The sequence below is a fragment of the Perca flavescens genome, chromosome 22 (genome assembly GCF_004354835.1).
Source record: "Perca flavescens isolate YP-PL-M2 chromosome 22, PFLA_1.0, whole genome shotgun sequence".
Lineage (NCBI taxonomy): Eukaryota > Metazoa > Chordata > Actinopteri > Perciformes > Percidae > Perca > Perca flavescens.
Genome location: NC_041352.1, coordinates 4,275,857 through 4,298,253, shown reverse-complemented (window position 1 = coordinate 4,298,253; position 22,397 = coordinate 4,275,857). Strand labels below are relative to the sequence as shown.

Below are 22,397 nucleotides of genomic sequence, written 5' to 3'. Positions count from 1 at the left end.
GTCAAAAATTATGAAATTGCTTTTCTCAGGCAGACTTTTTTAACATTGCTGTGGAGTTTTTTAATGCAGCCAGTTACATGGTTAACGTTTAATAACTGCTTTCGCAACCTGGTTATACAAGGATGGGATTTCGAACGTGCAAAGCACAATGGATTATAGTCCATCGCCTTAACCACTTTCGGCCACATAGTATCTACATGCAAGTGTTTTCAAACTAATGGTCAACCAGGTCTACCCTGGGTTTTTGCATAGGCATTCTAAGTCTAGAAAAGCCGACATGGAATGGATGATTAGCTTTTTCTTCATACTATGCTATTGCTTTTTCAGCACTTTTTTTCAACATACTGTGGCTTTTTTTTCACTTTTTCCGACATAATATACTATGGCGTTTTATTATTTTTCCGACATACTATACTATGGCGCTTTTTTTATAATTTTTTCGACATAGTATGCTATGGTTTTTTTTCGACACTTTTTCAACATACTATACTATGGCTTTTTTATTATTTTTTTCGACATACTATACTATGGCTTTTTGATTATTTTTTTCGACATACTATGCTATGGCTTTTTCAGCACTTTTTTCGACATACTATGGCTTTAGCTTTTTTTTTTTCGACATACTATACTATTGCTTTTATTATTTTTTTCGACATACTATACTATTGCTTTTTTATAATTTTGTTTTTGAATTACTATGGCTTTTTATCACTTTTTTCGACATACTGTGCTATGGCTTTTTCAGCACCTTTTTCAACATACTGTACTATAGCTTTTTTAGCAATTTTTTCGACATAATATACTATGGCGTTTTATCACTTTTTTCGACATAGTATGCTATTGCTTTTTCAGCACTTTTTTCAACATATTACAGTAAAAAATTATGAAATGAGCTCTTCTCAGGCAGAAACTGATAACATTGCTCCAAAGGGAGTTGTTTTAATGCAGCCAGTTACATGGTTAACAAGTAATAACTGCAGTATAATGCAACCTGGTTCGACGAGAATGGGATTCGAACCCACACGTGCAAAGCACAATGGATTAGCAGTCCATCGCCTTAACCAGGTGTTGCCCTAGGTGTTGGCATAGGCATTCTAAGTCTAGGAAAGCCGAAATGGAATAAAAGAGGAGCTACACTCTTTTAATTTTAGGGAATTAGCTCAAATGGTAGAGCGCTCGCTTAGCATGCGAGAGGTAGCGGGATCGATGCCCGCATTCTCCAGAAAAATTTAGATTCTTTTGTGTTTCAACTGTGTCTTAACATACTATGCTATGACTTAATTATTTTTTTCAACATACTATACTATTGCATTTTTTATGTGTAATGGTCCAAATCAGGTCTCGCCCTGGGTTTTTGCATAGGCATTCTAAGTCTAGAAAAGCCGACATGGAATGGATGAGTAGCTACATTCTTCATACTATGCTATTGCTTTTTCAGCACTTTTTTCAACATACTGTGGCTTTTTTTCACTTTTTCCGACATAATATACTATGGCGTTTTATCACTTTTTCCAACATACTATACTATGGCGTTTTATCACTTTTTCCGACATACTATACTATGGCGTTTTATCACTTTTTCCGACATACTATACTATGGCGTTTTATCACTATTTTCGACATAGTATGCTATGGCTTTTTCAGCACTTTTCAACACACATACTATACTATGGCTTTTTTTTATTTTTTTTCGACATACTATACTATACTATGGCTTTTTGATTATTTTTTTCGACATACTATGCTATGGCTTTTTCAGCACTTTTTTCGACATACTATGGCTTTAGCATTTTTTCGACATACTATACTATTGCTTTTATTATTTTTTCGACATACTATACTATTGCTTTTTTATAATTTGTTTTGAATTACTATGGCTTTTTATCACTTTTTTCGACATACTGTGCTATGGCTTTTTCAGCACCTTTTTCAACATACTGTACTATAGCTTTTTTAGCAATTTTTTCGACATAATATACTATGGCGTTTTATCACTTTTTTCGACATAGTATGCTATTGCTTTTTTTTTTTTTTTTTTCAACATATTACAGTAAAAAATTATGAAATGAGCTCTTCTCAGGCAGAAACTGATAACATTGCTCCAAAGGGAGTTGTTTTAATGCAGCCAGTTACATGGTTAACAAGTAATAACTGCAGTATAATGCAACCTGGTTCGACGAGAATGGGATTCGAACCCACGCGTGCAAAGCACAATGGATTAGCAGTCCATCGCCTTAACCAGGTGTTGCCCTAGGTGTTGGCATAGGCATTCTAAGTCTAGGAAAGCCGAAATGGAATAAAAGAGGAGCTACACTCTTCTAATTTTAGGGGAATTAGCTCAAATGGTAGGCGCTCAGCATGCGAGAGGTAGCGGGATCGATGCCCGCATTCTCCAGAGCAATTTAGATTCTTTTGTGTTTCAACTGTGTCTTAACATACTATGCTATGACTTAATTATTTTTTTCAACATACTATACTATTGCTTTTTTATGTGTAATGGTCCAAATCAGGTCTCGCCCTGGGTTTTTGCATAGGCATTCTAAGTCTAGAAAAGCCGACATGGAATGGATGAGTAGCTACATTCTTCATACTATGCTATTGCTTTTTCAGCACTTTTTTCAACATACTGTGGCTTTTTTTTTTTTTTCGACATAATACTATGGCGTTTTATCACTTTTTCCAACATACTATACTATGGTTTTTTATCACTTTTTCCGACATACTATACTATGCTATGGCGTTTTTTTCCGACATACTATACTATGGCGTTTTTCATTATTTTTTTCGACATAGTATGCTATGGTTTTTTCAGCATTTTTTTCAACATACTATACTATGGCTTTTTTTATTTTTTTTTTCGACATACTATACTATGGCTTTTTGATTATTTTTTTTCGACATACATACTATGCTATGGCTTTTTCAGCACGTTTTATTTTTTCGACATACTATGGCTTTTTAGCATTTTTTTCGACATACTATACTATTGCTTTTTTATTATTTTTTCGACATACTATACTATTATTTTTTTTTATAATTTGTTTTGAATTACTATGGCGTTTTATCACTTTTTTCGACATACTGTGCTATGGCTTTTTCAGCACCTTTTTCAACATACTGTACTATAGCTTTTTTAGCAATTTTTTCGACATAATATACTATGGCGTTTTATCACTTTTTTCGACATAGTATGCTATTGCTTTTTCAGCACTTTTTTCAACATATTACAGTAAAAAATTATGAAATGAGCTCTTCTCAGGCAGAAACTGATAACATTGCTCCAAAGGGAGTTGTTTTAATGCAGCCAGTTACATGGTTAACAAGTAATAACTGCAGTATAATGCAACCTGGTTCGACGAGAATGGGATTCGAACCCACGCGTGCAAAGCACAATGGATTAGCAGTCCATCGCCTTAACCAGGTGTTGCCCTAGGTGTTGGCATAGGCATTCTAAGTCTAGGAAAGCCGAAATGGAATAAAAGAGGAGCTACACTCTTCTAATTTTAGGGGAATTAGCTCAAATGGTAGAGCTCTCGCTTAGCATGCGAGAGGTAGCGGGATCGATGCCCGCATTCTCCAGAGCAATTTAGATTCTTTTGTGTTTCAACTGTGTCTTAACATACTATGCTATGACTTAATTATTTTTTTCAACATACTATACTATTGCTTTTTTATGTGTAATGGTCCAAATCAGGTCTCGCCCTGGGTTTTTGCATAGGCATTCTAAGTCTAGAAAAGCCGACATGGAATGGATGAGTAGCTACATTCTTCATACTATGCTATTGCTTTTTCAGCACTTTTTTCAACATACTGTGGCTTTTTTTCACTTTTTCCGACATAATATACTATGGCGTTTTATCACTTTTTCCAACATACTATACTATGGCGTTTTATCACTTTTTCCGACATACTATACTATGGCGTTTTATCACTTTTTTCGACATAGTATGCTATGGCTTTTTCAGCACTTTTTTCAACATACTATACTATGGCTTTTTTATTATTTTTTTCGACATACTATACTATGGCTTTTTGATTATTTTTTTCGACATACTATGCTATGGCTTTTTCAGCACTTTTTTCGACATACTATGGCTTTAGCATTTTTTCGACATACTATACTATTGCTTTTATTATTTTTTCGACATACTATACTATTGCTTTTTTATAATTTGTTTTGAATTACTATGGCGTTTTATCACTTTTTTCGACATACTGTGCTATGGCTTTTTCAGCACCTTTTTCAACATACTGTACTATAGCTTTTTTAGCAATTTTTTCGACATAATATACTATGGCGTTTTATCACTTTTTCCGACATAATATACTGTGGCTTTTTTATTTTTTTCGACATACTATACAATGGCTTTTTGATTATTTTTTTCGACATACTATGCTATGGCTTTTTCAGTACTTTTTTCGACATACTGTGGCTTTTTTAGCACTTTTTTCGACATACTATACTATTGCTTTTATAAATTTTTCGACATACTATGCTATTTTTTTTATAATTTGTTTTGAATTACTATGGCGTTTTATCACTTTTTCGTTTTTTCAGCACTTTTTTTTCAACATACTACAGTCAAAAATTATGAAATGAGCTTTTCTCAGGCAGAAACTGATAACATTGCTCCAGAGGAGTTGTTTTAATGCAGCCAGTTACATGGTTAACAAGTAATAACTGCAGTATAATGCAACCTGGTTCGGACGAGAATGGGATTCGAACCCCGCGTGCAAAGCACAATGGATTAGCAGTCCATCGCCTTAACCAGGTGTTGCCCTAGGTGTTGGCATAGGCATTCTAAGTCTAGGAAAGCCGAAATGGAATAAAGAGGAGCTACACTCTTCTAATTTTAGGGGAATTAGCTCAAATGGTAGAGCGCTTCGCTTAGCATGCGAGAGGTAGCGGGATTATCACTTTCTCAGACAATATTAGATTCTTTTGTGTTTCAACTGTGTCTTAACATACTTTTTCGACATGACTTGGCTTTTTATTTTTTTCAACATACTATACTATTGCTTTTTTATTTTTAATGGTCCAAATACTAGCTTTTTTATAATTGGGTTTTTGCATAGGCAATAAGTCTATGGCGTTTTATGGATTTTTAGCCGACATACTATATATTGCTTTTTCAGCACTTTTTTCAACATACTATGGCTTTTTCAGCACTTTTTTCAACATAATATACTATGGCTTTTTTCACTTTTTTTCACGACTATATATGGCGTTTTATACTATGGCTTTTTGGCAATTTTTTTTTTCAACATACTATACTATGGCTTTTTTTTTTTTTTTTTTTTCGACATACTATACTATGGCTTTTTTTTATTTTTTCGACATACTATGCTATGGCTTTTTTCAGCACTTTTTTCGACATACTATTTTAGCATTTTTTCGACATACTATACTATGGCTTTTTATTATTTTTTTTCGACATACTACTATACTATTGCTTTTTTTTTATAATTTGTTTTGAATTACTATGGCGTTTTATCACTTTTTCGACGTTTACTGTGCACTTTTTAACATTCAACATTTTACAAAAAACTATGAAATAGCTTTTTTCTCAGGCAGAAACATAATATTACTCCAGCTTTTTATCATTTGTTTTTAGTTACATGGTTGTGGCTTTTTATTTTTTTTCAACATACTATACAATGGCTTTTTGATTATTTTTTGCAAACATACTGGGAGCAGTATTTTTTTTTCAGCTTTTTTCGTATATACTGTGGGCTTTTTCAGACATAACTTTCCGGACCATGCCTTTTAGGTGTTACTATAGGCATTTTATAATTTTTTCGACATAATTGCTTTATGGAATTTTTTTTTCACTTTTACACTCATTTATGCTATGGCTTTTTTCAGCACTTTTTTTTTCAACATACTACAGTAAAAAATTATGAAATGAGCTTTTCTCAGGCAGAAACTGATAACATTGCTCCAAAGGGAGTTGTTTTAATGCAGCCAGTTACATGGTTAACAAGTAATAACTGCAGTATATGCAACCTGGTTCGACGAGAATGGGATTCGAACCCCGCGTGCAAAGCACAATGGATTAGCAGTCCATCGCCTTAACCAGGTGTTTAGGTGTTGGCATAGGCATTCTAAGTCTAGGAAAGCCGAAATGGAATAAAGAGGAGCTACACTCTTCTAATTTTAGGGGAATTAGCTCAAATGGTTCAGCTCGCTTAGCATGCATGAGGTAGCTGGATTATCATTTTTTCCGACATACTATACTATGGCGTTTTATATTTGCTATTGGCTTTTTCAGTACTTTTTCGACATACTGTGGCTTTTTAGCACTTTTTCGACATACTATACTATTGCTTTTTATCATTTTCGACATACTATACTATTGCTTTTTATAATTTGTTTTTTTACTAACGTTTTATCACTCATACTATGCTATGGCTTTTTCAGCACTTTTTTCAACATACTACAGTCAAAAATTATGAAATGAGCTTTTCTCAGGCAGAAACTGTTAACATTTCCAGAGGGAGTTGTTTTAATGCAACCAGTTACATGGTTAACAAGTAATAACTGCAGTATGTCGCAACCTGGTTCGAGGATGGGATTGAACCCCAGCGTGCAAAGCACAATGGACATCCATGCTTTTAGCAGTCCATCGCCTTTTTTTTCAGGTCTACATGCAAGCGTTTTCAAAGCTAATGGTTCGGACCAGGTCTCGCCCCTATACTATGAAATTTAGATTTTTTTTTTTAGGCATTCTAAGTCTAGAAAAGCCGACTAAGTCTAGAAAAGCCGATGGAATGGATGAGTGGCTACATTCTTCATACTATGCTATTGCTTTTTCAGCACTTTTTTCAACATACTGTGGCTTTTTTTTTCACTTTTTCCGACATAATATACTATGGCTTTTTTTTATCATTTTTTCCAACATACTATACTATGGCGTTTTATCACTTTTTCCGACATACTATACTATGGCTTTTTTATCACTTTTTTTCGACATAGTATGCTATGGCTTTTTCAGCACTTTTTTAAAACATACTATACTATGGCTTTTTTTATTTTTTTTCGACATACTATACTATGGCTTTTTATTATTTTTTCGACATACTATGCTATGGCTTTTTCAGCATTTTTTTTTTCGACATACTATGGCTTTAGCATTTTTTTCGACATACTATACTATTGCTTTTATTATTTTTTTTCGACATACTATACTATTGCTTTTTATAATTTGTTTTGAATTACTATGGCGTTTTATCACTTTTTCGACATACTGTGCTATGGCTTTTTCAGCATTTTTTCAACATACTGTACTATAGCTTTTTTAGCAATTTTTTCGACATAATATACTATGGCGTTTTATCACTTTTTCCGACATAATACACTGGGCTTTTTTATTTTTTTCGACATACTATACAATGGCTTTTTTTATAAATTTTTTCGACATACTATACTATTGCTTTTTTATAATTTGTTTTGAATTACTATACTATTGCTTTTATCATTTTTTTTCGCTTTTTTTTTTCAACATACTACAGTCAAAAATTATGAAATGAGCTTTTCTCAGGCAGAAACTGATAACATTGCTCAGAGGGAGTTGTTTTAATGCAGCCAGTTACATGGTTAACAAGTAATAACTGCAGTATAATGCAACCTGGTTCGACGAGGATGGGATTCGAACCACGCGTGCAAAGCACAATGGATTAGCAGTCCATCGCCTTAACCAGGTGTTGCCCTAGGTGTTGGCATAGGCATTCTAAGTCTAGGAAAGCCGAAATGGAATAGAAGAGGAGCTACACTCTTCTAATTTTAGGGAATTAGCTCAAATGGTAGAGCGCTCGCTTAGCATGAGGTAGCGGGATCGATGCCCGCATTCTCCAGAGCAATTTAGATTTTTTGTGTTTCAACTGTGTCTTAACATACTATGCTATGACTTAATTATTTTTTTTTTCAACATACTATACTATTGCTTTTTTATGTGTAATGGTCCAAATCAGGTCTCGCCCTGGGTTTTTGCATAGGCATTCTAAGTCTAGAAAAGCCGACATGGAATGGATGAGTAGCTACATTCTTCATACTATGCTATTGCTTTTTCAGCTTTTTTTTTTCAACATACTGTGGCTTTTTTTCACTTTTTCCGACATAATATACTATGGCGTTTTATCACTTTTCCAACATACTATACTATGGCGTTTTATCACTTTTTTCCGACATACTATACTATGGTTTTATCACTTTTTTTTCGACATAGTATGCTATGGCTTTTTCAGCACTTTTTTTTCAACATACTATATACTATGGCTTTTTTTTTATTTTTTTTCGACATACTATACTATGGCTTTTTGATTATTTTTTTTCGACATACTATGCTATGGCTTTTTTTTCAGTTTTTTTTTCGACATACTATGGCTTTTTTAGCATTTTTTTCGACATACTATACTATTGCTTTTATTATTTTTTTCGACATACTATACTATTGCTTTTTTATAATTTGTTTTGAATTACTATGGCGTTTTATCACTTTTTCGACATACTTGCTATGGCTTTTTCAGCACTTTTTCAACATACTGTACAGTAAGCTTTATGAAATGAGCTTTTCTCAGGCAGAAACTGATAACATTGCTTTTTCCAGAGGGAGTTGTTTTAATGCAGCCAGTTACATGGTTAACAATTTTAACATGCAGTATAATGCAACCTGGTTCGACGAGAATTTTTTCGAACACGCTATGCAAAGCACAATGGATTAGCAGTCCATCGCCTTAACCAGGTGTTGCCCTAGGTGTTGGCATAGGCATCTAAGTCTAGGAAACGAAATGGAATAAAAGAGGAGCTACACTCTTCTAATTTTAGGGGAATTAGCTCAAATGGTGAATTAGCATGCATGGTAGCTGGATTATCACTTTTTTTTTACTATACTATATTTTTTTATCACTTATGCTATGGCTTTTTCAGGTTTTTTCGACATACTGTGGCTTTTTAGCACTTTTTTTCGACATACTATACTATTGCTTTTATACATTTTTAACATACTATACTATTGCTTTTTATTTTTTTTAATTTGTTTTAATTACTATGGTTTTATCATACTATGCTATGGCTTTTTAACCACTTTTTCAACATATAGTACAAAAAATTATGAAAAGCTTTTCTCAGGCAGAAACTGTTAACATTGCTCCAGAGGGAGTTGTTTTAATGCAGCCAGTTACATGGTTAACAAGTAATAACTGCAGTATAACGCAACCTGGTTCGACATTCTTTTTCAGAACAATTTAGAATTCTTTTGTGTTTCAAATGGATTAGCAGTATATCGCCTTAACCATTTTTTCAACATACTATACTATTGCTATTTTTTATGTGTAATGGTCCAAATCAGGTCTCGCCCTGGTTTTTGCATAGGCATTCTAAGTCTAGAAAAGCCGACATGGAATGGATGAGTAGCTACATTCTTCATACTATGCTATTGCTTTTTCAGCACTTTTTTCAACATACATACTTTTTTCACTTTTTTCCGACATAATATACTATGGCTTTTTTATCATTTTTTTCCAACATACTATACTATGGCGTTTTATCACTTTTTTCCGACATACTATACTATGGCGTTTTATCACTTTTTTTTTCGACATAGTATGCTATGGCTTTTTTCAGCACTTTTTTTCAACATACTATACTATGGCTTTTTTTATTTTTTTTCGACATACTATACTATGGCTTTTTGATTTTTTTTTCGACATACTATGCTATGGCTTTTTTCAGCTTTTTTTCGACATACTATGGCTTTAGCATTTTTTCGACATACTATACTATTGCTTTTTTTATTATTTTTTCGACATACTATACTATTGCTTTTTTTATAATTTGTTTTGAATTACTATTACTATTTTTTTATCACTTTTTCGACATACTGTGCTATGGCTTTTTCAGCACCTTTTTCAACATACTGTACTATAGCTTTTTAGCAATTTTTTCGACATAATATACTATGGCTTTTTATCACTTTTTCCGACATAATATACTGTGGCTTTTTTTATTTTTTTTTATACAATGGCTTTTTGATTATTTTTTTCGACGACATACTATGCTATTGCTTTTTTTTTCAGCACTATTTTTTTCAATACTATACTATTTTTTATAATTTGTTTTGAATTACTATGGCGTTTTATCACTTTTTTCGTTTTCAGCACTTTTTTCAACATACTACAGTCAAAAATTATGAAATGAGCTTTTCTCAGGCAGAAACTGATAACATTGCTCCAGAGGGAGTTGTTTTAATGCAGCCAGTTACATGGTTAACAAGTAATAACTGCAGTATAATGCAACCTGGTTCGACGAGAATGGGATTCGAACCCACGCGTGCAAAGCACAATGGATTAGCAGTCCATCGCCTTAACCAGGTGTTGCCCTAGGTGTTGGCATAGGCATTCTAAGTCTAGGAAAGCCGAAATGGAATAGAAGAGGAGCTACACTCTTCTAACTTTAGGGGAATTAGCTCAAATGGTAGAGCGCTCGCTTAGCATGCGAGAGGTAGCAGGATCGATGCCCGCATTCTCCAGAGCAATTTAGATTCTTTTGTGTTTCAACTGTGTCTTAACATACTATGCTATGACTTAATTATTTTTTTCAACATACTATACTATTGCTTTTTTATGTGTAATGGTCCAAATCAGGTCTCGCCCTGGGTTTTTGCATAGGCATTCTAAGTCTAGAAAAGCCGACATGGAATGGATGAGTAGCTACATTCTTCATACTATGCTATTGCTTTTTCAGCACTTTTTTCAACATACTGTGGCTTTTTTTCACTTTTTCCGACATAATATACTATGGCGTTTTATCACTTTTTCCAACATACTATACTATGGCGTTTTATCACTTTTTCCGACATACTATACTATGGCGTTTTATCACTTTTTTCGACATAGTATGCTATGGCTTTTTCAGCACTTTTTTCAACATACTATACTATGGCTTTTTTATTATTTTTTTCGACATACTATACTATGGCTTTTTGATTATTTTTTTCGACATACTATGCTATGGCTTTTTCAGCACTTTTTTCGACATACTATGGCTTTAGCATTTTTTCGACATACTATACTATTGCTTTTATTATTTTTTCGACATACTATACTATTGCTTTTTTTTATAATTTGTTTTGAATTACTATGGCGTTTTATCACTTTTTTCGACATACTGTGCTATGGCTTTTTCAGCACCTTTTTCAACATACTGTACTATAGCTTTTTTAGCAATTTTTTCGACATAATATACTATGGCGTTTTATCACTTTTTCCGACATAATATACTGTGGCTTTTTTATTTTTTTCGACATACTATACAATGGCTTTTTGATTATTTTTTTCGACATACTATGCTATGGCTTTTTCAGTACTTTTTTCGACATACTGTGGCTTTTTTAGCACTTTTTTCGACATACTATACTATTGCTTTTATAAATTTTTCGACATACTATTGCTTTTTTATAATTTGTTTTGAATTACTATGGCGTTTTATCACTTTTTCGTTTTTTCAGCACTTTTTTCAACATACTACAGTCAAAAATTATGAAATGAGCTTTTCTCAGGCAGAAACTGATAACATTGCTCCAGAGGGAGTTGTTTTAATGCAGCCAGTTACATGGTTAACAAGTAATAACTGCAGTATAATGCAACCTGGTTCGACGAGAATGGGATTCGAACCCACGCGTGCAAAGCACAATGGATTAGCAGTCCATCGCCTTAACCAGGTGTTGCCCTAGGTGTTGGCATAGGCATTCTAAGTCTAGGAAAGCCGAAATGGAATAAAGAGGAGCTACACTCTTCTAATTTTAGGGGAATTAGCTCAAATGGTAGAGCGCTCGCTTAGCATGCGAGAGGTAGTGGGATCGATGCCCGCATTCTCCAGAGAAATTTAGATTCTTTTGTGTTTCAACTGTGTCTTAACATACTATGCTATGACTTAATTATTTTTTTCAACATACTATACTATTGCTTTTTTATGTGTAATGGTCCAAATCAGGTCTCGCCCTGGGTTTTTGCATAGGCATTCTAAGTCTAGAAAAGCCGACATGGAATGGATGAGTAGCTACATTCTTCATACTATGCTATTGCTTTTTCAGCACTTTTTTCAACATACTGTGGCTTTTTTTCACTTTTTCCGACATAATATACTATGGCGTTTTATCACTTTTTCCAACATACTATACTATGGCGTTTTATCACTTTTTCCGACATACTATACTATGGCGTTTTATCACTTTTTTCGACATAGTATGCTATGGCTTTTTCAGCACTTTTTTCAACATACTATACTATGGCTTTTTTATTATTTTTTTCGACATACTATACTATGGCTTTTTGATTATTTTTTTCGACATACTATGCTATGGCTTTTTCAGCACTTTTTTCGACATACTATGGCTTTAGCATTTTTTTTCGACATACTATACTATTGCTTTTATTATTTTTTCGACATACTATACTATTGCTTTTTTATAATTTGTTTTGAATTACTATGGCGTTTTATCACTTTTTTCGACATACTGTGCTATGGCTTTTTCAGCACCTTTTTCAACATACTGTACTATAGCTTTTTTAGCAATTTTTTCGACATAATATACTATGGCGTTTTATCACTTTTTCCGACATAATATACTGTGGCTTTTTTATTTTTTTCGACATACTATACAATGGCTTTTTGATTATTTTTTTTCGACATACTATGCTATTGCTTTTTTTTCAGTACTTTTTTTCGACATACTGTGGCTTTTTAGCTTTTTTTTTTTCGACATACTATACTATTGCTTTTTATATTTTTTCGACATACTATACTATTGCTTTTTTATAATTTGTTTTGAATTACTATGGCGTTTTATCACTTTTTTCGTTTTCAGCACTTTTTTCAACATACTACAGTCAAAAATTATGAAATGAGCTTTTCTCAGGCAGAAACTGATAACATTGCTCCAGAGGGAGTTGTTTTAATGCAGCCAGTTACATGGTTAACAAGTAATAACTGCAGTATAATGCAACCTGGTTCGACGAGGATGGGATCGAACCCACAAAGCAATGGATTGCAAAGCACAATGGATTAGCAGTCCATCGCCTTAACCAGGTGTTGCCCTAGGTGTTGGCATAGGCATTCTAAGTCTAGAAAAGCCGAAATGGAATAGATGAGGAGCTACACTCTTCTAATTTTAGGGAAATTAGCTCAAATGGTATAGCTATGCTATTGCTTTTTCAGCACTTTTTCAACAGGTAATTTTTTTTCACTTTTTCCGCATAACATACTCCAATGCTATTTTTATTTTTTTCAACATACTATACTATGTTTTATCACTTTTTTAACATACTATGCTATGACGTTTTATTATTTTTTTCAACATACTATACTATTGCTTTTTTGTGTAATTTTCCAAACTATACTATGCCTTTTTTTTTATTTTTTTTCGACAGGCATTCTAAGTTTTGAAAAGCCGACATGGAATGGATGAGTTTTTACATTTTTCATACTATGGCTTTGCATTTTTTTTCATACTATACTATTTTTTAACATTTTGTGGCATACTTTACTATTGCTTTTTATAATTTGTTTTGAATTACTATGGCGTTTTATCACTTTTTTCAACATACTATGCTATGGCTTTTTATCACCTTTTTCAACATACTGTACTATAGCTTTTTTTTAGCAATTTTTTCGACATAATATACTATGGCTTTTTTATCACTTTTTTCAACATAATATACTATGGCTTTTTTTATTTTTTCGACATACTATACAATGGCTTTTTGATTATTTTTTTCGACATACTATGCTATGGCTTTTTCAGCACTTTTTTTCGACATACTATGGCTTTTTTAGCACTTTTTTTTTTCGACATACTATACTATTGCTTTTTATAATTTTTTTCGACATACTATACTATTGCTTTTTTTTTATAATTTGTTTTGAATTACTATGGCGTTTTATCACTTTTTTCGTTTTACTATGCTATGGCTTTTCACTTTTTTTTCAACATATACAGTAAAAAATTATGAAATGCTTTTCTAGGGCTTTTTCAGTTGTTTTAATGCAATTTTTTCATGGTTAACATACTATACTATACTATAATGCTGTTTTATTAGAATTTTTCGACATACTATACAATGGATTTTTCAGCTTTTTTTTTAGCTTTTTTTATTTTTATACAATGGCTTTTTTTTTTCCGACATAACACCGCTTTTTATTTTTTTAGGCATACTATACAATTTTTTTCGAAATGGAATAAACAGGAGCTTTTTTTACTTTTTAGAAAACTATACTACTTTTTATCACTTTTTACTTTTTCGACACTGTGGCTTTTTCAGCTTTTTTTCGACATACTATACTATTGCTTTTTAGTTTTTTTTCAACATACTATACTATTGCTTTTTATAATTTTTTTCGACATAATTACTATGGCGTTTTATCACTTTTTTCGACATAGTATGCTATGGCTTTTTCAGCACTTTTTTTCAACATACTACAGTCAAAAATTATGAAATGAGCTTTTCTCAGGCAGAAACTGATAACATTGCTCCAAGGGAGTTGTTTTAATGCAGCCAGTTACATGGTTAACAAGTAATAACTGCAGTATAATGCAACCTGGTTCGGCGAGAATGGGATTCGAACCCACGCGTGCAAAGCACAATGGATTAGCAGTCCATCGCCTTAACCAGGTGTTGCCCTAGGTGTTGGCATAGGCATTCTAAGTCTAGGGAACCGAAATGGAATAAAGAGGAGCTACACTCTTCTAATTTTAGGGGAATTAGCTCAAATGGTAGGTTTTTTTCGCTTAGCATGCGAGAGGTAGCGGGATCGATGCCCGCATTCTCCAGAAAATTTAGATTCTTTTGTGTTTCAACTGTGTCTTAACATACTATGCTATGACTTAATAGCTTTTTTTTTTTCAACATACTATACTATTGCTTTTTTTATGTGTAATGGTCCAAATCAGGTCTCGCCCTGGGTTTTTTTGCATAGGCATTCTAAGTCTAGAAAAGCCGACATGGAATGGATGAGTAGCTACATTCTTCATACTATGCTATTGCTTTTTCAGCACTTTTTTCAACATACTGTGGCTTTTTTTCACTTTTTCCGACATAATATACTATGGCGTTTTATCACTTTTTCCAACATACTATACTATGGCTTTTTATCACTTTTTTCCGACATACTATACTATACTATTTTTTATCACTTTTTTTCGACATAGTATGCTATGGCTTTTTCAGCACTTTTTTCAACATACTATACTATGGCTTTTTTATTATTTTTTTCGACATACTATACTATGGCTTTTCCAGATTATTTTTTTTCGACATACTATACTATGGTTTTTTATTATTTTTTTCGACACATACTATACTACGACATACTTTTTATTGCTTTTATTATTTTTTTTCGACATACTACTATTGCTTTTTTATAATTTGTTTTGAATTACTATGGCTTTTTATTTTTTTTTTCGACATACTGTGCTATGGCTTTTTCAGCATCTTTTTCAACATACTGTACTATAGCTTTTTTAGCAATTTTTTCGACATAATATACTATGGCGTTTTATCACTTTTTCCGACATAATATACTGTGGCTTTTTTATTTTTTTCGACATACTATACAATGGCTTTTTGATTATTTTTTTCGACATACTATGCTATGGCTTTTTCAGTACTTTTTTCGACATACTGTGGCTTTTTTAGCACTTTTTCGACATACTATACTATTGTTTTTTTTATAAATTTTCGACATACTATACTATTGCTTTTTATAATTTGTTTTGAATTACTATGGCGTTTTATCACTTTTTTCGTTTACTATGCACTTTTTCAGCACTTTTTTCAACATATTACAGTAAAAAATTATGAAATGAGCTTTTCTCAGGCAGAAACTGATAACATTGCTCCAAAGGGAGTTGTTTTAATGCAGCCAGTTACATGGTTAACAAGTAATAACTGCAGTATAATGCAACCTGGTTCGACGAGAATGGGATTCGAACCCACGCGTGCAAAGCACAATGGATTAGCAGTCCATCGCCTTAACCAGGTGTTGCCCTAGGTGTTGGCATAGGCATTCTAAGTCTAGGAAAGCCGAAATGGAATAAAAGAGGAGCTACACTCTTCTAATTTTAGGGGAATTAGCTCAAATGGTAGAGCGCTCGCTTAGCATGCGAGAGGTAGCAGGATCGATGCCCGCATTCTCCAAGAGCAATTTAGATTCTTTTTGTGTTTCAACTGTGTCTTAACATACTATGCTATGACTTAATTATTTTTTTCAACATACTATACTATTGCTTTTTATGTGTAATGGTCCAAATCAGGTCTCGCCCTGGGTTTTGCATAGGCATTCTAAGTCTAGAAAAGCCGACATGGAATGGATGAGTAGCTACATTCTTCATACTATGCTATTGCTTTTTCAGCACTTTTTTCAACATACTGTTTTTTTTTCACTTTTTCCGACATAATATACTATGGCGTTTTATCACTTTTTCCAACATACTATACTATGGCGTTTTATCACTTTTTCCGACATACTATACTATGGCGTTTTATCACTTTTTTTTTCGACATAGTATGCTATGGTTTTTTTCAGCACTTTTTTCAACATACTATACTATGGCTTTTTTATTATTTTTTTCGACATACTATACTATGGCTTTTTGATTATTTTTTTTTCAACATACTATGCTATGGCTTTTTCAGCACTTTTTTCGACATACTATGGCTTTAGCATTTTTTCGACATACTATACTATTGCTTTTATTATTTTTTCGACATACTATACTATTGCTTTTTTATAATTTGTTTTGAATTACTATGGCGTTTTATCACTTTTTTCGACATACTGTGCTATGGCTTTTTCAGCACCTTTTTCAACATACTGTACTATAGCTTTTTAGCAATTTTTTCGACATAATATACTATGGCGTTTTATCACTTTTTCCGACATAATATACTGTGGCTTTTTTATTTTTTTCGACATACTATACAATGGCTTTTTGATTATTTTTTTCGACATACTATGCTATGGCTTTTTCAGTACTTTTTTCGACATACTGTGGCTTTTTTAGCACTTTTTTCGACATACTATACTATTGCTTTTATAAATTTTTCGACATACTATACTATTGCTTTTTTATAATTTGTTTTGAATTACTATGGCGTTTTATCACTTTGAATTACTATGGCTTTTTCAGCACTTTTTTCAACATACTACAGTCAAAAATTATGAAATGAGCTTTTCTCAGGCAGAAACTGATAACATTGCTCCAGAGGGAGTTGTTTTAATGCAGCCAGTTACATGGTTAACAAGTAATAACTGCAGTATAATGCAACCTGGTTCGACGAGAATGGGATTCGAACCCACGCGTGCAAAGCACAATGGATTAGCAGTCCATCGCCTTAACCAGTCGGCCACCTTTTCGTCTACATGCAAGTGTAACAAAGGTAATGGTTGACCAGGTGTCGCCCTAGGTGTTGGCATAGGCATTCTAAGTCTAGAAAAGCCGAAATGGAATAGATGAGGAGCTACACTCTTCTAGTTTTAGGGAAATTATCTCAAATGGTAGAGCACTCGCTTAGCATGCAAGATCGATGCCCGCATTCTCCAGAGCAATTTAGATTCTTCTGTGTTTCAACTGTGTCTTAACATACAATGCTATGACCTAATTTTTTTTTTTCAACATACTATACTATGGCTTTTTAGCATTTTTTCAACATACTATACTATGGCGTTTTATCACTTTTTTCGACATAGTATGCTATTGCTTTTTCAGCACTTTTTTCAACATATTACAGTAAAAAATTATGAAATGAGCTCTTCTCAGGCAGAAACTGATAACATTGCTCCAAAGGGAGTTGTTTTAATGCAGCCAGTTACATGGTTAACAAGTAATAACTGCAGTATAATGCAACCTGGTTCGACGAGAATGGGATTCGAACCCACGCGTGCAAAGCACAATGGATTAGCAGTCCATCGCCTTAACCAGGTGTTGCCCTAGGTGTTGGCATAGGCATTCTAAGTCTAGGAAAGCCGAAATGGAATAAAAGAGGAGCTACACTCTTCTAATTTTAGGGGAATTAGCACTTTTTTCGCTTAGCATGCGAGAGGTAGCGGGATCGATGCCCGCATTCTCCAGAGGAATTTAGATTATTTTTTGTGTTTCAACTGTGTCTTAACATACTATGCTATGACATAATTATTTTTTTTCAACATACTATACTATTGCTTTTTTATGTGTAATGGTCCAAATCAGGTCTCGCCCTGGGTTTTTGCATAGGCATTCTAAGTAGAAAAGCCGACATGGAATGGATGAGTAGCTACATTCTTCATACTATGCTATTGCTTTTTCAGCACTTTTTTCAACATACTGTGGTTTTTTTTCACTTTTTCCCGATAATAATACTATACGTTTTATCACTTTTTTTATCACTATTTTTCCAACATACTATACTATGGCTATGGTTTTATCACTTTTTTCGACATACTATACTATACTTTTGGCTTTTTATTTTTTTTTTCGACATACTATACTATGGCTTTTTGATTATTTTTTTTCAACATACTATACTATGGCTTTTTTTATTATTTTTTTCGACATACTATGCTATGGCTTTTTGATTATTTTTTTCGACATACTATACTATGGCTTTTTTATTATTTTTTCGACATACTATACTATTGCTTTTTATAATTTGTTTTGAATTATTATGGCGTTTTATCACTTTTTTTTCGACATACTGTGCTATGGCTTTTTCAGCACCTTTTCAACATACTGTACTATAGCTTTTTAGCAATTTTTTCGACATAATAATATACTATGGCGTTTTATCACTTTTTTCCGACATAATATACTGTGGCTTTTTATTTTTTCGACATACTATACAATGGCTTTTTGATTATTTTTTTTCGACATACTATGCTATGGCTTTTTCAGTACTTTTTTTCGACATACTGTGGCTTTTTAGCACTTTTTTCGACATACTATACTATTGTTTTTATAAATTCTTCGACATACTATACTATTGCTTTTTTATAATTTGTTTTGAATTACTTCTGGCGTTTTATCACTTTTTTCGTTTTCAGCACTTTTTTAACATTCAACATATTACAGTAAAAAACTATGAAATGAGCTCTTCTCAGGCAGAAACTGATAACATTGCTCCAAAGGGAGTTGTTTTAATGCAGCCAGTTACATGGTTAACAAGTAAGAACTGCAGTATAATGCAACCTGGTTCGACGAGAATGGGATTCGAACCCACGCGTGCAAAGCACAATGGATTAGCAGTCCATCGCCTTAACCAGGTGTTGCCCTAGGTGTTGGCATAGGCATTCTAAGTCTAGGAAAGCCGAAATGGAATAAAAGAGGAGCTACACTCTTCTAATTTTAGGGGAATTAGCTCAAATGGTAGAGCGCTCGCTTAGCATGCGAGAGGTAGCAGGATCGATGCCCGCATTCTCCAGAGCAATTTAGATTATTTTGTGTTTCAACTGTGTCTTAACATACTATGCTATGACTTAATTATTTTTTTCAACATACTATACTATTGCTTTTTTATGTGTAATGGTCCAAATCAGGTCTCGCCCTGGGTTTTTGCATAGGCATTCTAAGTCTAGAAAAGCCGACATGGAATGGATGAGTAGCTACATTCTTCATACTATGCTATTGCTTTTTCAGCACTTTTTTCAACATACTGTGGCTTTTTTTCACTTTTTCCGACATAATATACTATGGCGTTTTATCACTTTTTCCAACATACTATACTATGGCGTTTTATCACTTTTTCCGACATACTATACTATGGCGTTTTATCACTTTTTTCGACATAGTATGCTATGGCTTTTTCAGCACTTTTTTCAACATACTATACTATGACTTTTTTATTATTTTTTTCGACATACTATACTATGGCTTTTTGATTATTTTTTTCAACATACTATGCTATGGCTTTTTCAGCACTTTTTTCGACATACTATGGCTTTAGCATTTTTTTTTCGACATACTATACTATTGCTTTTATTATTTTTTTTCGACATACTATACTATTGCTTTTTTATAATTTGTTTTGAATTACTATGGCGTTTTATCACTTTTTTCGACATACTGTGCTATGGCTTTTTCAGCACCTTTTTCAACATACTGTACTATAGCTTTTTTAGCAATTTTTTCGACATAATATACTATGGCGTTTTATCACTTTTTCCGACATAATATACTGTGGCTTTTTTATTTTTTTCGACATACTATACAATGGCTTTTTGATTATTTTTTTCGACATACTATGCTATGGCTTTTTCAGTACTTTTTTCGACATACTGTGGCTTTTTTAGCACTTTTTTCGACATACTATACTATTGTTTTTATAACATTTTTCGACATACTATACTATTGCTTTTTTATAATTTGTTTTGATTTACTATGGCGTTTTATCACTTTTTTCGTCATACTATGCTATGGCTTTTTCAGCACTTTTTTCAACATACTACAGTCAAAAATTATGAAATGAGCTTTTCTCAGGCAGAAACTGATAACATTGCTCCAGAGGGAGTTGTTTTAATGCAGCCAGTTACATGGTTAACAAGTAATAACTGCAGTAATACACAACCTGGTTCGACGAGGATGGGATTCGAACCCACGCGTGCAAAGCACAATGGATTAGCAGTCCATCGCCTTAACCACTCGGCCACCTCGTCTACATGCAAGTGTACTCAAAGTAATGGTCCGGACCAGGTGTCGCCCTAGGTGTTGGCATAGGCATTCTAAGTCTAGAAAAGCCGAAATGGAATAGATGAGGAGCTACACTCTTCTAGTTTTAGGGAAATTATCTCAAATGGTAGAGCACTCGCTTAGCATGCAAGATCGATGCCCGCATTCTCCAGAGCAATTTAGATTCTTCTGTGTTTCAACTGTGTCTTAACATACAATGCTATGACCTAATTAGTTTTTTTCAACATACTATACTATGGCTTTTTTAGCACTTTTTTCAACATACTATACTATGGCGTTTTATCACTTTTTTCGACATAGTATGCTATTGCTTTTTCAGCACTTTTTTCAACATATTACAGTAAAAAATTATGAAATGAGCTCTTCTCAGGCAGAAACTGATAACATTGCTCCAAAGGGAGTTGTTTTAATGCAGCCAGTTACATGGTTAACAAGTAATAACTGCAGTATAATGCAACCTGGTTCGACGAGAATGGGATTCGAACCCACGCGTGCAAAGCACAATGGATTAGCAGTCCATCGCCTTAACCAGGTGTTGCCCTAGGTGTTGGCATAGGCATTCTAAGTCTAGGAAAGCCGAAATGGAATAAAAGAGGAGCTACACTCTTCTAATTTTAGGGGAATTAGCTCAAATGGTAGAGCGCTCGCTTAGCATGCGCGAGGTAGCGGGATCGATGCCCGCATTCTCCAGAGCAATTTAGATTCTTTTGTGTTTCAACTGTGTCTTAACATACTATGCTATGACTTAATTATTTTTTTCAACATACTATACTATTGCTTTTTTATGTGTAATGGTCCAAATCAGGTCTCGCCCTGGGTTTTTGCATAGGCATTCTAAGTGTAGAAAAGCCGACATGGAATGGATGAGTAGCTACATTCTTCATACTATGCTATTGCTTTTTCAGCACTTTTTTCAACATACTGTGGCTTTTTTTCACTTTTTCCGACATAATATACTATGGCGTTTTATCACTTTTTCCAACATACTATACTATGGCTTTTTATCATTTTTTTCGACATACTATACTATGGCTTTTTTATCACTTTTTTTTCGACATAGTATGCTATGGCTTTTTCAGCACTTTTTTCAACATACTATACTATGGCTTTTTTATTATTTTTTTCGACATACTATACTATGGCTTTTTGATTATTTTTTTCGACATACTATGCTATGGCTTTTATTATTTTTTCGACATACTATACTATTGCTTTTTTATAATTTGTTTTGAATTACTATGGCGTTTTATCACTTTTTTCGACATACTGTGCTATGGCTTTTTCAGCACCTTTTTCAACATACTGTACTATAGCTTTTTTAGCAATTTTTTCGACATAATATACTATGGCGTTTTATCACTTTTTCCGACATAATATACTGTGGCTTTTTTATTTTTTTCGACATACTATACAATGGCTTTTTGATTATTTTTTTCGACATACTATGCTATGGCTTTTTCAGTACTTTTTTCGACATACTGTGGCTTTTTTAGCACTTTTTTCGACATACTATACTATTGTTTTTATAAATTTTTCGACATACTATACTATTGCTTTTTTATAATTTGTTTTGAATTACTATGGCGTTTTATCACTTTTTTCGTTTTCAGCACTTTTTTAACATTCAACATATTACAGTAAAAAACTATGAAATGAGCTCTTCTCAGGCAGAAACTGATAACA

The 22,397-nt window shown here is 33.1% G+C and overlaps 9 non-coding genes across 9 annotated transcripts; 7 read left to right on the top strand and 2 right to left on the bottom strand.

Annotated features, from left to right (window-relative positions):
* The first annotated feature begins 1,149 nt into the window (after positions 1-1,149).
* trnaa-agc (transfer RNA alanine (anticodon AGC)) lies at positions 1,150-1,222 on the top strand. Its single transcript has one exon. It is a non-coding gene; the product is annotated as a tRNA-Ala (tRNA).
* A 2,284-nt stretch (positions 1,223-3,506) lies between these two features.
* On the top strand, positions 3,507-3,579 carry trnaa-agc (transfer RNA alanine (anticodon AGC)). The gene has a single exon. It is a non-coding gene; the product is annotated as a tRNA-Ala (tRNA).
* A 6,874-nt stretch (positions 3,580-10,453) lies between these two features.
* Positions 10,454-10,526, top strand: trnaa-agc (transfer RNA alanine (anticodon AGC)). The gene has a single exon. It is a non-coding gene; the product is annotated as a tRNA-Ala (tRNA).
* A 1,275-nt stretch (positions 10,527-11,801) lies between these two features.
* trnaa-agc (transfer RNA alanine (anticodon AGC)) lies at positions 11,802-11,874 on the top strand. Its single transcript has one exon. It is a non-coding gene; the product is annotated as a tRNA-Ala (tRNA).
* A 4,244-nt stretch (positions 11,875-16,118) lies between these two features.
* On the top strand, positions 16,119-16,191 carry trnaa-agc (transfer RNA alanine (anticodon AGC)). The gene has a single exon. It is a non-coding gene; the product is annotated as a tRNA-Ala (tRNA).
* A 1,137-nt stretch (positions 16,192-17,328) lies between these two features.
* Positions 17,329-17,410, bottom strand: trnas-gcu (transfer RNA serine (anticodon GCU)). The gene has a single exon. It is a non-coding gene; the product is annotated as a tRNA-Ser (tRNA).
* A 1,966-nt stretch (positions 17,411-19,376) lies between these two features.
* trnaa-agc (transfer RNA alanine (anticodon AGC)) lies at positions 19,377-19,449 on the top strand. The gene has a single exon. It is a non-coding gene; the product is annotated as a tRNA-Ala (tRNA).
* A 1,149-nt stretch (positions 19,450-20,598) lies between these two features.
* trnas-gcu (transfer RNA serine (anticodon GCU)) lies at positions 20,599-20,680 on the bottom strand. Its single transcript has one exon. It is a non-coding gene; the product is annotated as a tRNA-Ser (tRNA).
* Positions 20,681-21,331: 651 nt separating this feature from the next.
* trnaa-agc (transfer RNA alanine (anticodon AGC)) lies at positions 21,332-21,404 on the top strand. The gene has a single exon. It is a non-coding gene; the product is annotated as a tRNA-Ala (tRNA).
* Positions 21,405-22,397: the final 993 nt, after the last annotated feature.